The following is a 12,237-nucleotide window of genomic DNA, read 5'->3' as shown; positions in this document are numbered from 1 at the left end:
TTGTTCAAATGACCTCATATCATGCACAAGGGTGCATCTTGGGACTACAAACAATATTGCCTAAGGGAGTTTTCATTTTCTTTTCACGGAAAATACATTTATATTTTCCGAGTGCCCGAAATGAGTTTTTTTTGTGAAGGACCTACCATATATTTGTTGCAAAATATGACCTAATCAATTTTATAAAATACTAGACCATATATAATGCACAATTGACAAAATGGTTGGGTGTCAAAAGTTTTGATCCACCTCTGGTGAAAAAGACAAATTCCCGTTGATTCAGTTGGAAGCGGGTCAAATTTGAACTGCAGGTGCCTCATAGTTTGCTCTTTATATTTTCCAAAAATCATTTCTAGGTAAATAAGTATCTATTTAATCAGAAATACATGGTTTGATGGTGATACATCGAGGTTTGGACGGTGGCCGAGGGCCCCAACTCTAGAGCGCGTAAGCTCGCATGCCCGCCGCATAGTCACCGCGTGACCGTGGCGTTGCCATGTGTTCTAGGCGGCCTAGGCATGTCTAGTGGGTTGGGCACTCCCCAGGTAGGTGCTAGGAAGAAAATCACAACATAAGATTCTCACGAGGAGACCGATCGATGCTCAAACATGAATAAGCAGCCAAGTGTTTGATTTGCGGTATGGGAAATGCACATGGATAATGGGCGTGAGTTTTGGCTGAGGATGATCACTTACTAAGAAGACCGTCTTCACAAAATTTCACCTCAAAAGGAGGAGCCTAGGTGGTACTTGCTTTGCAAAGTACCACACTGGACATAAATACGAATGTTGAAGCTGGGTTCAGAATAATGAATGGATTGAGCTGGAATTTGGTGGAGGATGGTTATTTGGGCATAGGGAAGCACTGTAGAAAATGGATACCATTTGGACATGCCAAAGTGGCACTTCCTTCACATAGTGTTGTTGTGAACAGAATAGGAAAATGAATATTTTTGAATTATTTTTGAACTAGGCAAGGAAGGTTTTTTACATATTTTACATATATATGACCCAAAGAATTTATGAGATTTTTTTGGGAATTTTGGGAATGACAGAAATATAGGTTGCTTCACAACCTAGGGCAAAAACTGCCACATGGACACGACACATAGGCAAAACTGATGAGGTGGTGCCTAGTCATAGCAACCCACCACAATTTACAAGGTTATGACCATCTATATTGGTCATGATCAGCTAGAAATAAGGCAGCAGAGCAGTGCTATCTGCTTTATGACCATTTCGTGTAAGGAAATTACGACCTTTTTGACCAAAATGGTCGTTATAGTTTAGGGTTTGGAGCCCCCCGAACAGCTTTTGACCAATTGGTCTGAAATGGTCATAGATCTATGATCAATTCTTCCAGCGTCACTGACAGAAGGTCACTAGTTAACATATTTCTTGTAGTGAATGTTAAACTTCTCTATAATCAAAAAAGTAGCACTTCAGCCGGTTGCTCAGGAAAGGTAAACTGAGATGGTTACAGACTTCACACAAAACTCATAGAAATGGATACAATGATCAAACTCAGAAGTAAAGGGGGAAAGGCCTAATCACTTGTACAGATCACTTTTGTTAATTCTACCTACTTCCATTTGAAGCTTCTGAGAGCCATTTTCAGGTTGTTTACCAGCTCAACTGCAGACAAAAACCCATCGTCGATCTGTACAAAACTGAACACATGTCAACCTTCTGATCATGCATGCATTACAAGTTTAGAACTATACTAACAGAGCATTCTTCTTCCTCTTGGAAGTAATCTTCTGAGCAGTGGAGGGCAGAGAGGGCTTGCCTTTGCGGTGATGGTGATGTTGAGGGAGGAGTCCATGAACGGTAGGACATTGGTGGTTATGATGGAGAGGCCCTGGTTCTGGAGCTCGGAGAGCACCATCACTAGCACCCCCCTCCTCTCCTTGCAGCAGATTTTCAGGAGCACCGTGTTCCCGCGGATGCTGGCCTCAACGTCCACCGGGTTTGAGTACTCGGCGTCGCCTGACTCGGAGCTGCTCCTGCTGTGGCCTGCTGAGTCGTCCTTGTCCGCAGCGGATATGCTGCACTTGCTCTCGAACACGGTGCACTCTGGCGACCTCTGCTGGCCTTGCTCTCCCATGGTCTTCACCTTCTCCTCAAGCTACTTCACGTAGTCGATGGTGCTCCCAAGGAGAGAGATCCGGTCTGCCTAAAAATGGTTAATCAGATTCAGATCACACAGATGGCATTGCCAGGTTGTCTTGTCACATACTCCCACCGTTTTGAAACGTGCATAAAAAATAAAAAAAATCAAAAAGTTGGAAAACCTCCGCATTGTGTCATTATATGTGACCTAGTTTCAAGGAAAAATAATAAACTTGTAATACAATAATCATTTTAAAAAAGTGTTCTCAGAAATGAGCTATCATGTGTGAAGATTCATGGCTTTCAAGCCAAATGATCAATCTTATGGCCACATTCATGGCATAGTTTGTTCAAATGACCTCATATCGTGCACAAGGGTGCATCTTGGAATGACAAACAATGTTGCTTAAGGAACTTTTCATTTTCTTTGGACGAAAAATTCACTTTCCATTTTTTCGAGTGCCCAAAATGAGTTTTTTTGTGAAGGACCTACCATATATTTGTTGCAAAATTGGACCTAATCAATTTTATAAAATACTAGGCCATATATAATGCACAATTGACAAAATGGTTGGGTGTCAAAAGTTTTGATCCACCTCTGGTGAAAAAGGCAAATTCCCGCTGATTCAGGTGGAAGCGGGTCAAATTTGAACTGCAGGTGCCTCGTAGTTTGCTCTTTATTTTTTCCAAAAATAATTTCTAGGTACATAAGTATCTATTTAATCAGAAAAACACCCAAAAAAATCCAAGATTCAACCAGTAGCTAGGACCGGTCAAGCCCGACGTTTTGACCGCATTTTGAAACGGGCGTAAAAAATTCAAAAAAAATCAAAAAATTGGAAAACCTCCGCATTGTGTCATTATATGTGACCTAGTTTCCAGGAAAAATAATAAACTAGTAATACGGTAATCATTTTAAAAAAAGTGTTCTCAGAAATGAGCTATCATGTGTGAAGATTCACGGCTTTCAAGCCAAATGATCAATGTTATGGCCACATTCATGGCATAGTTTGTTCAAATGACCTCATATCATGCACAAGGGTGCATCTTGGAACTACAAACAATGTTGCCTAAGGGAGTTTTCATTTTCTTTTCACGGAAAATACATTTTCCTTTTTCCGAGTGCCCGAAATGAGTTTTTTTTAAGGACCTACCATATATTTGTTGCAAAATTGGACCTAATCAATTTTATAAAATACTAGACCATATATAATGCACAATTGACAAAATGGTTGGGTGTCAAAAGTTTTGATCCACCTCTGGTGAAAAAGACAAATTCCCGTTGATTCAGTTGGAAGCGGGTCAAATTTGAACTGCAGGTGCCTCATAGTTTGCTCTTTATATTTTCCAAAAATCATTTCTAGGTAAATAAGTATCTATTTAATCAGAAATACATGGTTTGATGGTGATACATCGAGGTTTGGACGGTGGCCGAGGGCCCCAACTCTAGAGCGCGTAAGCTCGCATGCCCGCCGCATGGTCACCGCGTGACCATGGCGTTACCATGTGTTCTAGGAGGCCTAGGCATGTCTAGTGGGTTGGGCACTCCCCAGGTAGGTGCTAGGAAGAAAATCACAACATAAGATTCTCACGAGGAGACCGATCGATGCTCAAACATGAATAAGCAGCCAAGTGTTTGATTTGCGGTACGGGAAATGCACATGGCTAATGGGCGTGAGTTTTGGCTGAGGATGATCACTTACTAATAAGACCGTCTTCACAAATTTTCACCTCAAAAGGAGGAGCCTAGGTGGTACTTGCGTTGCAAAGTACCACACAGGACATAAATACGAATGTTGAAGCTGGGCTCAGAATAATGAATGGATTGAGCTGGAATTTGGTGGAGGATGGTTATTTGGGCATAGGAAAGCACTGTAGAAAATGGATACCATTTGGACATGCCAAAGTGGCACTTCCTTCACATAGTGTTGTTGTGAACATAATAGGAAAATCAATATTTTTGAATTATTTTTGAACTAGGCAAGGAAGGTTTTTTACATATTTGACAAATATATGACCCAAAGAATTTATGAGATTTTTTTCGGAATTTTGGGAATGACAGAAATATAGGTTGCTTCACAACCTAGCGCAAAAACTGCCACATGGACATGACACATAGGAAAAACTGATGAGGTAGCGCCTAGTCATAGCAACCCACCACAATTTACAAGGTTATGACCATATATATTGGTCATGATCAGCTAGAAATAAGGCAGCGGAGCAGTGCTATCTGCTTTATGACCATTTCGTGTAAGGAACTTATGACCTTTTTGACCAAAATGGTCGTTATAGTTTAGGGTTTGGAGCCCCCCGAACAGCTTTTGACCAATTGGTCTGAAATGGTCATAGATCTTTGATCAATTCTTCCAGGGTCACTGACAAAAGGTCACTAGTTGACATATTTCTTGTAGTGAATGTTAAACTTCTCTATAATAAAAAAAGTAGCACTTCAGCCGGTTGCTCAGGAAAGGTAAACTGAGATGGTTACAGACTTCACACAAAACTCATAGAAATGGATACAATGATCAAACTCAGAAGTAAAGGGGGAAAGGCCTAATCACTTGTACAAATCGCTTCCATTAATTCTACCTACTTCCATTTGAAGCTTCTGAGAGCCATTTTCAGGTTATTTACCACCTCAACTGCAGACGAAAACCCATCATCGATCTGTACAAAACTGAACACATGTCAACCTTCTGATCATGCATGCATTACAAGTTTAGAACTATACTAACAGAGCATTCTTCTTCCTCTTGGAAGTAATCTTCTGAGCAGTGGAGGGCAGAGAGGGCTTGCCTTTGCGGTGATGGTGATGTTGAGGGAGGAGTCCGTGAACGGTAGGACATTGGTGGTTATGATGGAGAGGCCCTGGTTCTGGAGCTCGGAGAGCACCATCACTAGCACCCCCCTCCTCTCCTTGCAGTAGATTTTCAGGAGCACCGTGTTCCCGTGGATGCTGGCCTCAACGTCCACCGGGTTTGAGTACTCGGCGTCGCCTGACTCGGAGCTGCTCCTGCTGTGGCCTGCTGAGTCGTCCTTGTTCGCAGCGGATATGCTGCACTTGCTCTCGAACACGGTGCACTCTGGCGACCTCTGCTGGCCTTGCTCTCCCATGGTCTTCACCTTCTCCTCCAGCTGCTTCACGTAGTCGATGGTGCTCCCAAGGAGAGAGATCCCGTCTGCCTAAAAATGGTTAATCAGATTCAGATCACACAGATGGTATTGCCAGGTTGTCTTGTCACATACTCCCGCCGTTTCTTTCTACTCTGCATATAAGATTTGTTTGAAGTCAAACTTAGTAATATTTGTTCAAATTTTATATTAAAAAATACGCACATCTAATATACTCCCTCTGTCCGGAAAAGCTTGTTCCAATCTTGTTCCTCAAATTGATGTATCTAACACTAACTTGATGCTAGATACATCCAATTGAGGGACAAGCTTTTTCGGACCGAGGGAGTATTAAAGTTAAAAAATACAAAAATTAATTACTGATGCTTATATGCGAGCAAAAAAGATTTGGCATTGTCGATGTTGATATTTTTCCTACAAACATGACCAAACTCTGAAATTTGACTTCAGAAAAATCTGATATGCGAACTAAAAAGAAACAGAGGGAGTACCTTCTTAATGCCTGGGGCGATGGTGGCCAGGGACGCGAACTGCAGCTGTAGCTTCTCCCGCCGCTTGCACTCGGCGATGACGTGCTCTTGCGCGCTTGCCGTCGCCCTGCCCCGCCTCTCGGGCGCCTGCAGCTGCTGCTTCGAACCCTGGAATTGGAGTCCATCGTAGGCTCCTCCGGAGAAGTTGAGGGTGCTAGCCTGGCCAGCGCCAAAGGAGAGGAAGTTGACTGATGGCGATGGAGCTGGAGATAGCTGCCCAGCTCGTTTGGGCTCTCGCCCCCAAAGCTCGGGAAATTGGAGCTACGAGATGGATAGAACGACGTGTAGTACTGGCCTTGATGGTCACATAGCGGCTCCTCCTCTTCCTGGTACATGTAAGCTAGCTCCTCCTCATACTGTTCCTGACATTAGCCATTGCAATAAAAGTTACTCCCTGAAACTTGTTGCTGATTTAGTATAACTTTAGTTTATAAGTACATGTAATTAGTAGGAGCAGATTGATGTGCTTACCGTCTCTGTGAGCCACTGCTTTGGTTGCTCCATCATATATATCAGTGGCTACACAACAAGAGCTTTGACCTTTGATCACTTGTACACACGCATGCAGATCGGTGATGAATTTCTGGCCAAGCTTATATATATCGAAAAGTAGAATTTCCGGCCAAGACAAATATATGTATCTGAAACCTTTCTCCCTTGGGTTTCTTGTGTTCTCTTCTTTCTTGGCTTCCTTCCTGTCCTACTTATATATTGGTGTGAACTTCCGGCCGTTGCTGGTCAAAAGATGCTATTCTGTTGCACATTTGATTCGACAGTGACCGGCATGTTCATGTTTTCCTTTCTCAACGCCTTTTTCTCTCTGGTGCTTGGCTTACTTTTGTGTTTACATAACAGCTCCGATCTCAAAAGATCTCATGCTATTTTAATTTAATCCACTAGAGAGAGTTGCAATCTGAAACTGGTAGTTTACAGAGAGATACCTCAATAACACATGTCTTGAGGATTAACTAAGTTGTATCACAATGACAACCTGGATATATTTTTTCAATAAAGGGGATATATTAATATTGAGAGGCCGGTTGTAACGCTTAAACATTTTAAGTAATAAAGCACCCTTTATCAAAAAAACAATTAAATCTGGCCTCTCTGCCAACACGGTCTCAAGAGCTTCTCTAGACATCCTTATTAAACAAAATAAGAAGAAAAAGGCACTAACAAAATGGCAGCAACAAACACAAATGACATCCACAACCATCACTGATGGCAACCCCTGTTAACAGGATAGATGCTCCAGTAACGCCACCACTAGAAAAGAAATGATGCACAAGCCCCGTCATCGCTTAGGCCAGATCATGGGTTTTTGTATGTGTAGAAAGCTAGTGTGCATTCATGGTTGCTTGACGAAGTTCGTTTCACTTTGACGCACGATCGTTGCAAGTTGTTGGAGTGACCAAGAAACTTGATAACGGATGCTGGGGTGACTGCACAATAGGCTCAATTGACGGCAAAAATTCTGGTATTTGGTGTTGGAGGGTGATTGCATACAGTAATGATGAACAACAATGTGTGTATAATTATATATGTTAATGTCATACCGTTTTGTCAGCTGTTTGAGAGATCCATGCAATATGACGCTACATTCTAAGGTGGCCACACTTGCCACCAATCTGCTATTGCCTTTTTGCCTTGCATGGAGTACTAAACTATGCGACTATCAAACTATTCTTCATCAAGATGTTGATTGCAACACCACTTCTTGTCTGTGATGAAAACTCTTGTCCTAACTTCTACTAGTAAGGCGCAATAACGATGATTTGTGTCATTACCTTGTTGAAGATGTTGTCTATTTGCCGATGCGCCGGTATTCATTGGCTGATCCCTTCTTAAAGGCATTAATGCAGAAGAATTTACCTTAGTCATAAGTGTTAATTTCATATCTTGTAATAGTTTGGCCGTGGTTACCTTTATTCTATACTCTGCTTAATAATTAATAGGAATAGTTGTGTGCATCAGGATGTGTATAGGCCCGGGGCTTCAACCTCCTTTTCAGGAAAAAAATACACCCCAGGAGAGTGGCTTCAAATAGAAGTGCATATGAAAGAAAATTGTTCAGAATCAACTGGCTGGAAAGTACAAACCTGAGGAGGGCACAAGAAGAGGATAGCTGACCTTTTTTGGAAATGGAGGTGTACCCCCGGCCTCTGCATCATAATGATGCATGCAACCATCTTATTAAAAAATCCACGAAGTAACACAAAGTCATAAAAGTATTACAGCTCGCAAGCGGAGCGAAACAAAAGAAAAAAGAAAAGTACATGCTGACAATCACAACCGGTACGGCAATATGAAGGATAAGCTCCCTAGACTCCTATCCTGTTATGCGACCGCCATCGAACCGGTTGAAGAGGATAGCTAACTTATATTTGTTAATTTACTTTGATCCCATCAACGATGTTAAGGCATTAAACTACTAGATCATGTTGTCACATTATTGTATAGGTGCACGCGCAACTTGGAATATTTTGTGGCATCTTTGGGCTGACCAACATTGTTGCCAGGATAAACCTTTGCTGCATATAAGATTGCGATGCAAATATTTGTTTAGATTGTGTTGCTTTCTTTTAATTCTAAATTGCTTATCTCTAAAAACCACATGGCCTACTCAGTAATCGGTTAATCACTAAATAGCTTGACTATATTTATGCACTAATTAACACAACCAACTTGATCAACAATACAACCTAAAACTCTGCATCCTGTACTAAACAATCATTTTCCATGGCCTTCTCAACTTGTCTAGCTAGTACACCGGTTGATTGTCAACGCGAACAAATTATTCTAATGGGCTAGTTGGGTTAGTTAGCCAAAATACAACCAAAACTCTGTACAATGTACTACTCCCTCATATGCACTCAGTTTAGGCGGTCATTTGGTGAGTGCCCTAAGGAATGCACTCAGCAAAGCCACGCGCACTCAGCATATAATCATTTTCCAGAATGCACTCGGTTTTTGTATGTAGAATATTATTGTCGACATAATACATAGGAAGAAAGAATCAGAGGAAATCTGGTTAGTCACAAAAATCACTACAAGAAATATGTCAACTTGTGACCACCACTATTGGTCACTGAAAGGTCATGGTTTTTCATTTGCGACCTTTTTGTGACCAAAACAGAAGGTCAAAAGCTGGCGGTCGTAAACTGACTATAGCGACCTTTCTTCTGGAATGGTCGAAGACGTTTATGACCAAAATATGTCCACTGTGGCGTTTTGGTCACTAGCAACCTCCCTAGGCCACGTAGGCATCCAGCGTGGCAAGCTGATGTGGCACAAGATTCAGCCTGGTCCAATTTGGTTTTCTACATGGGCCTAGCCCAACAATTCGGCCTTTTTAATGTATTTTTTTCATGTGCTTTTATTAGCTACATGGGTCTGGCCCAACAATTCAGCCTTATTGATTTCTTTGCATGGCCCTTTTAACAGCGGGTTTTCTTTTTGATCATGTTTTTGGGCCTTTTCTATAATCGGCATTTACCTTTCCACATAGTTTATTTCCTTTTTGTTTCTATTTTCTATTTGAGTCGAGGCCTGCTTACAATAATTCTTAATAGCTTTTCAACCTAGGTTATTTTGGGCCATGGCATCTTAATAGTACAAGTATATTTGGGCCGTGGCCACTATCAGGTCCAGTAAGAACATTTTTTCTGGAGAATTTAATGTTCAAGTAAAATGTACATACAACAACAGATACATTTTCATTTCACTCCTACTATAGCTCACTACAACATAGACTAGTACATCTCACTTCAAATAAATAGTACTGTTCTCGGAAGCAAAATACGCCACCACATGCCATGGTGTGCCATCTTACTCGATCTGGCCTCAAGGAACTAGCAGTGCTGGTTGCTCCTTTGGCCCAGAGCTCCTTGCTGTAGAGGATGGCTGAAACTCGGATGCGAAGCTCCCTGCACATGACATATTGTGTCAATGCTTGCAGCAACAGAAAGAACTCACATACCAAAGAACTTGCACAGTAATGTATCAACCACCAAACAGTATGAAGCAAAAACAAACAAGAGGGGGAGGAGTTTATACCTGATCTTCTTGAGCCTCTCCTTAAGCAAAAGCATCATCCTTACCATTCTGGAAATGGACCAACACAGTAGTAGTGAAGCTATGCGGGGATCTTTGTGAAGCAGTTTATCGCTTCCTGGAGACAACAACAGTCTTTCCTCTCCTGCCCCAGTAGTGACACAGACGATGATGGTTCCTGGGAAAGAGAGCAAGGTTTGAAGCACTAAGGAAAAATGCTATTGCAACAGTGAAGTTTTAAGGAATCAGCCATCAGGCATCAGCATACATCTATTGGAAACAGAGCATTGATATACAGACTAGCTGGGTCACATGCAAGGTAAAAACACTAGAAAGGTGTAAATAAATACATTGACAATCATCAATACCAGATTGCAAGACATAACAATTATGTACCTAAGCAAGTCGACAATGGCATAGGGCAGGATATAAAATCTGGATACAAGTAATAGACAAACTAGTTCCAACAGATTGAATGAATTGAACTGCTATATAACCAAGTTAGAGCTAGCAGAAGTTGCATGTAAATAAACATCCATAGAGCTAGCAGTAGCAAAAGCGAGGCGAGGCTAGCAGTAGTAAACCCTAGATGCATAAAGAACAACTAGGTACCACTCACCCTAGATGCATGCATGCATCATCATCCATACTTGAAGTGCATTTAGTAAAGAACAAATTACTGTATTTCCCAAAGTGTATAATAGCTTTGCGAAAAAGAGCATTGTATCAGCCATACACTTCTCCCTAGATCAATGTATGCATGCAATTCATCCAGGCCGAGCATGATGCTAATTCCTACTCATGTTGCTAGCACATATACATACATACACACCAAGAACGAATTCACAGGCACATAAATGAATATCCCCTAGATAGCATGGTAATGCACTACACACAGGCAATTTGACAGTAGAGGAGTGAGTGCTATTGTACAGTTAGAAAAATGCTACACATAGAGTGGTACATATATACAGGTAAGCAATCATATATAGTGACTGGAATTCAGTAAGAGGTGTAGCACAATAAACAGAGCAAGCAGGCGAGGTAGGTTGGTGAGTCAGACTGGCCCTGCAATCGGACGAACATGACGACGCTGGGCTTGCCCTTCTTGGGGGTGAAGGTCGGCTTCCCTTGATCCACCATGTTGCCTGTAATTCGATCAAGACAAATACAATCAGTATCAGGATCAGAGGTTCAGAACAAGAATAGTGAAGGCATTTATGCTACAAAAACAAGGAGATGATGCAAACTCTAACGAAGCAGGCACAGAGTAACAACAACTCCATTACACATAAGCTGCTGCTACCTGCATATACTAAATGGAACCAGAAGTATGTCGACTACTAGACGACCATGAATGATGCCCAAGAAAAAAGAATGGACAAACACAAACGACAAAGCCAACAATAACACTAGTATCAAACTTAAAAAATAAATGCTTGACTAGCTAGCTAGTTTCTGAAAAGACAAGGCATTAAGAGGTATCATCATTCTTTTAATAACTTGCATTGCAACATTCATGATCAATAGCTATGCACAAATGGTTTCAAAAAAAGTAGCTATGCACAAATGCAAGAAAATCTACACGACCTGCCCGACTCTCTTAAATATTTTCTTAAAGTGGTTTCTTTACAGCTGGGTATATATTGCAGTTGAGAAGAGAAGATGTATTTGTAGTTGCCTGCCACTCTGGAATGTCGAGGTGTTGCCTGACCTTCTCAATGTCAGCCACCAAGTCCCAGGTGGTGTTCTCCTCAAGACAAGCATGGGGAGTGCTCTTCCAGCGCCTCTCTGCAATCAAACAAACGGAAATTAAGCATCGCGGTCTCCTCAGAACACCGGTCTCCAGGTGGTGTTCTCCTCAAAATATGGAACAACATGCACTGCATGAAAACTAGAGTATATGTATTGCCCGCAACAGTGAACAATTATCACAGAGAACAAGATACCATGAGATGAATGATGGCACTGAAATTATAATCTCACATAGATAAAATTCATTTCCATAGTAAATTAGTAATAGTACATCTTCACTTGGGTATATATAGTAAGTCAAGTTCGTTCTTATAAGCAAGTGTTCACAGGTTACCCTTAAAATGCCTGCTTAACTTACACTTAAATGTGACTAGATGGCTGCAAGATAACTTTGGCTTCATATAAAGTAACTAGAATTAGCAAGACATATCAACAGAGACCATAAATGTTCACGGTTATGCATGATGGATGTTGAGCACTTCTGTTGCGTATTCAGTTAAAACTGCAGCATCTGTGTACGTGAGACAAAAGTTGAAGGTAGGTCGTCGCCGGACTACCATCACCAGCAGCAGCAGCAGGCAGCCAGCGCAGCCATGGTGGAGTTGGCGGCGGGGAGCAGGAGGCAGCAGCAGGAGCACCACCTCCGCCGTGTCCAT

At 41.7% G+C, this 12,237-nt stretch overlaps 1 pseudogene; it reads right to left on the bottom strand.

Annotated features, from left to right (window-relative positions):
• Positions 1-1,722: 1,722 nt before the first annotated feature.
• On the bottom strand, positions 1,723-12,237 carry LOC123090423 (transcription factor bHLH18-like; annotated as a pseudogene).

The sequence above is a fragment of the Triticum aestivum genome, chromosome 4B, assembly GCF_018294505.1.
Source record: "Triticum aestivum cultivar Chinese Spring chromosome 4B, IWGSC CS RefSeq v2.1, whole genome shotgun sequence".
Taxonomy (NCBI): Eukaryota; Viridiplantae; Streptophyta; class Magnoliopsida; order Poales; family Poaceae; genus Triticum; species Triticum aestivum.
The sequence above is the reverse complement of the archived record's forward strand: the minus strand, read 5'-3'. Positions and strand labels throughout refer to the sequence as shown.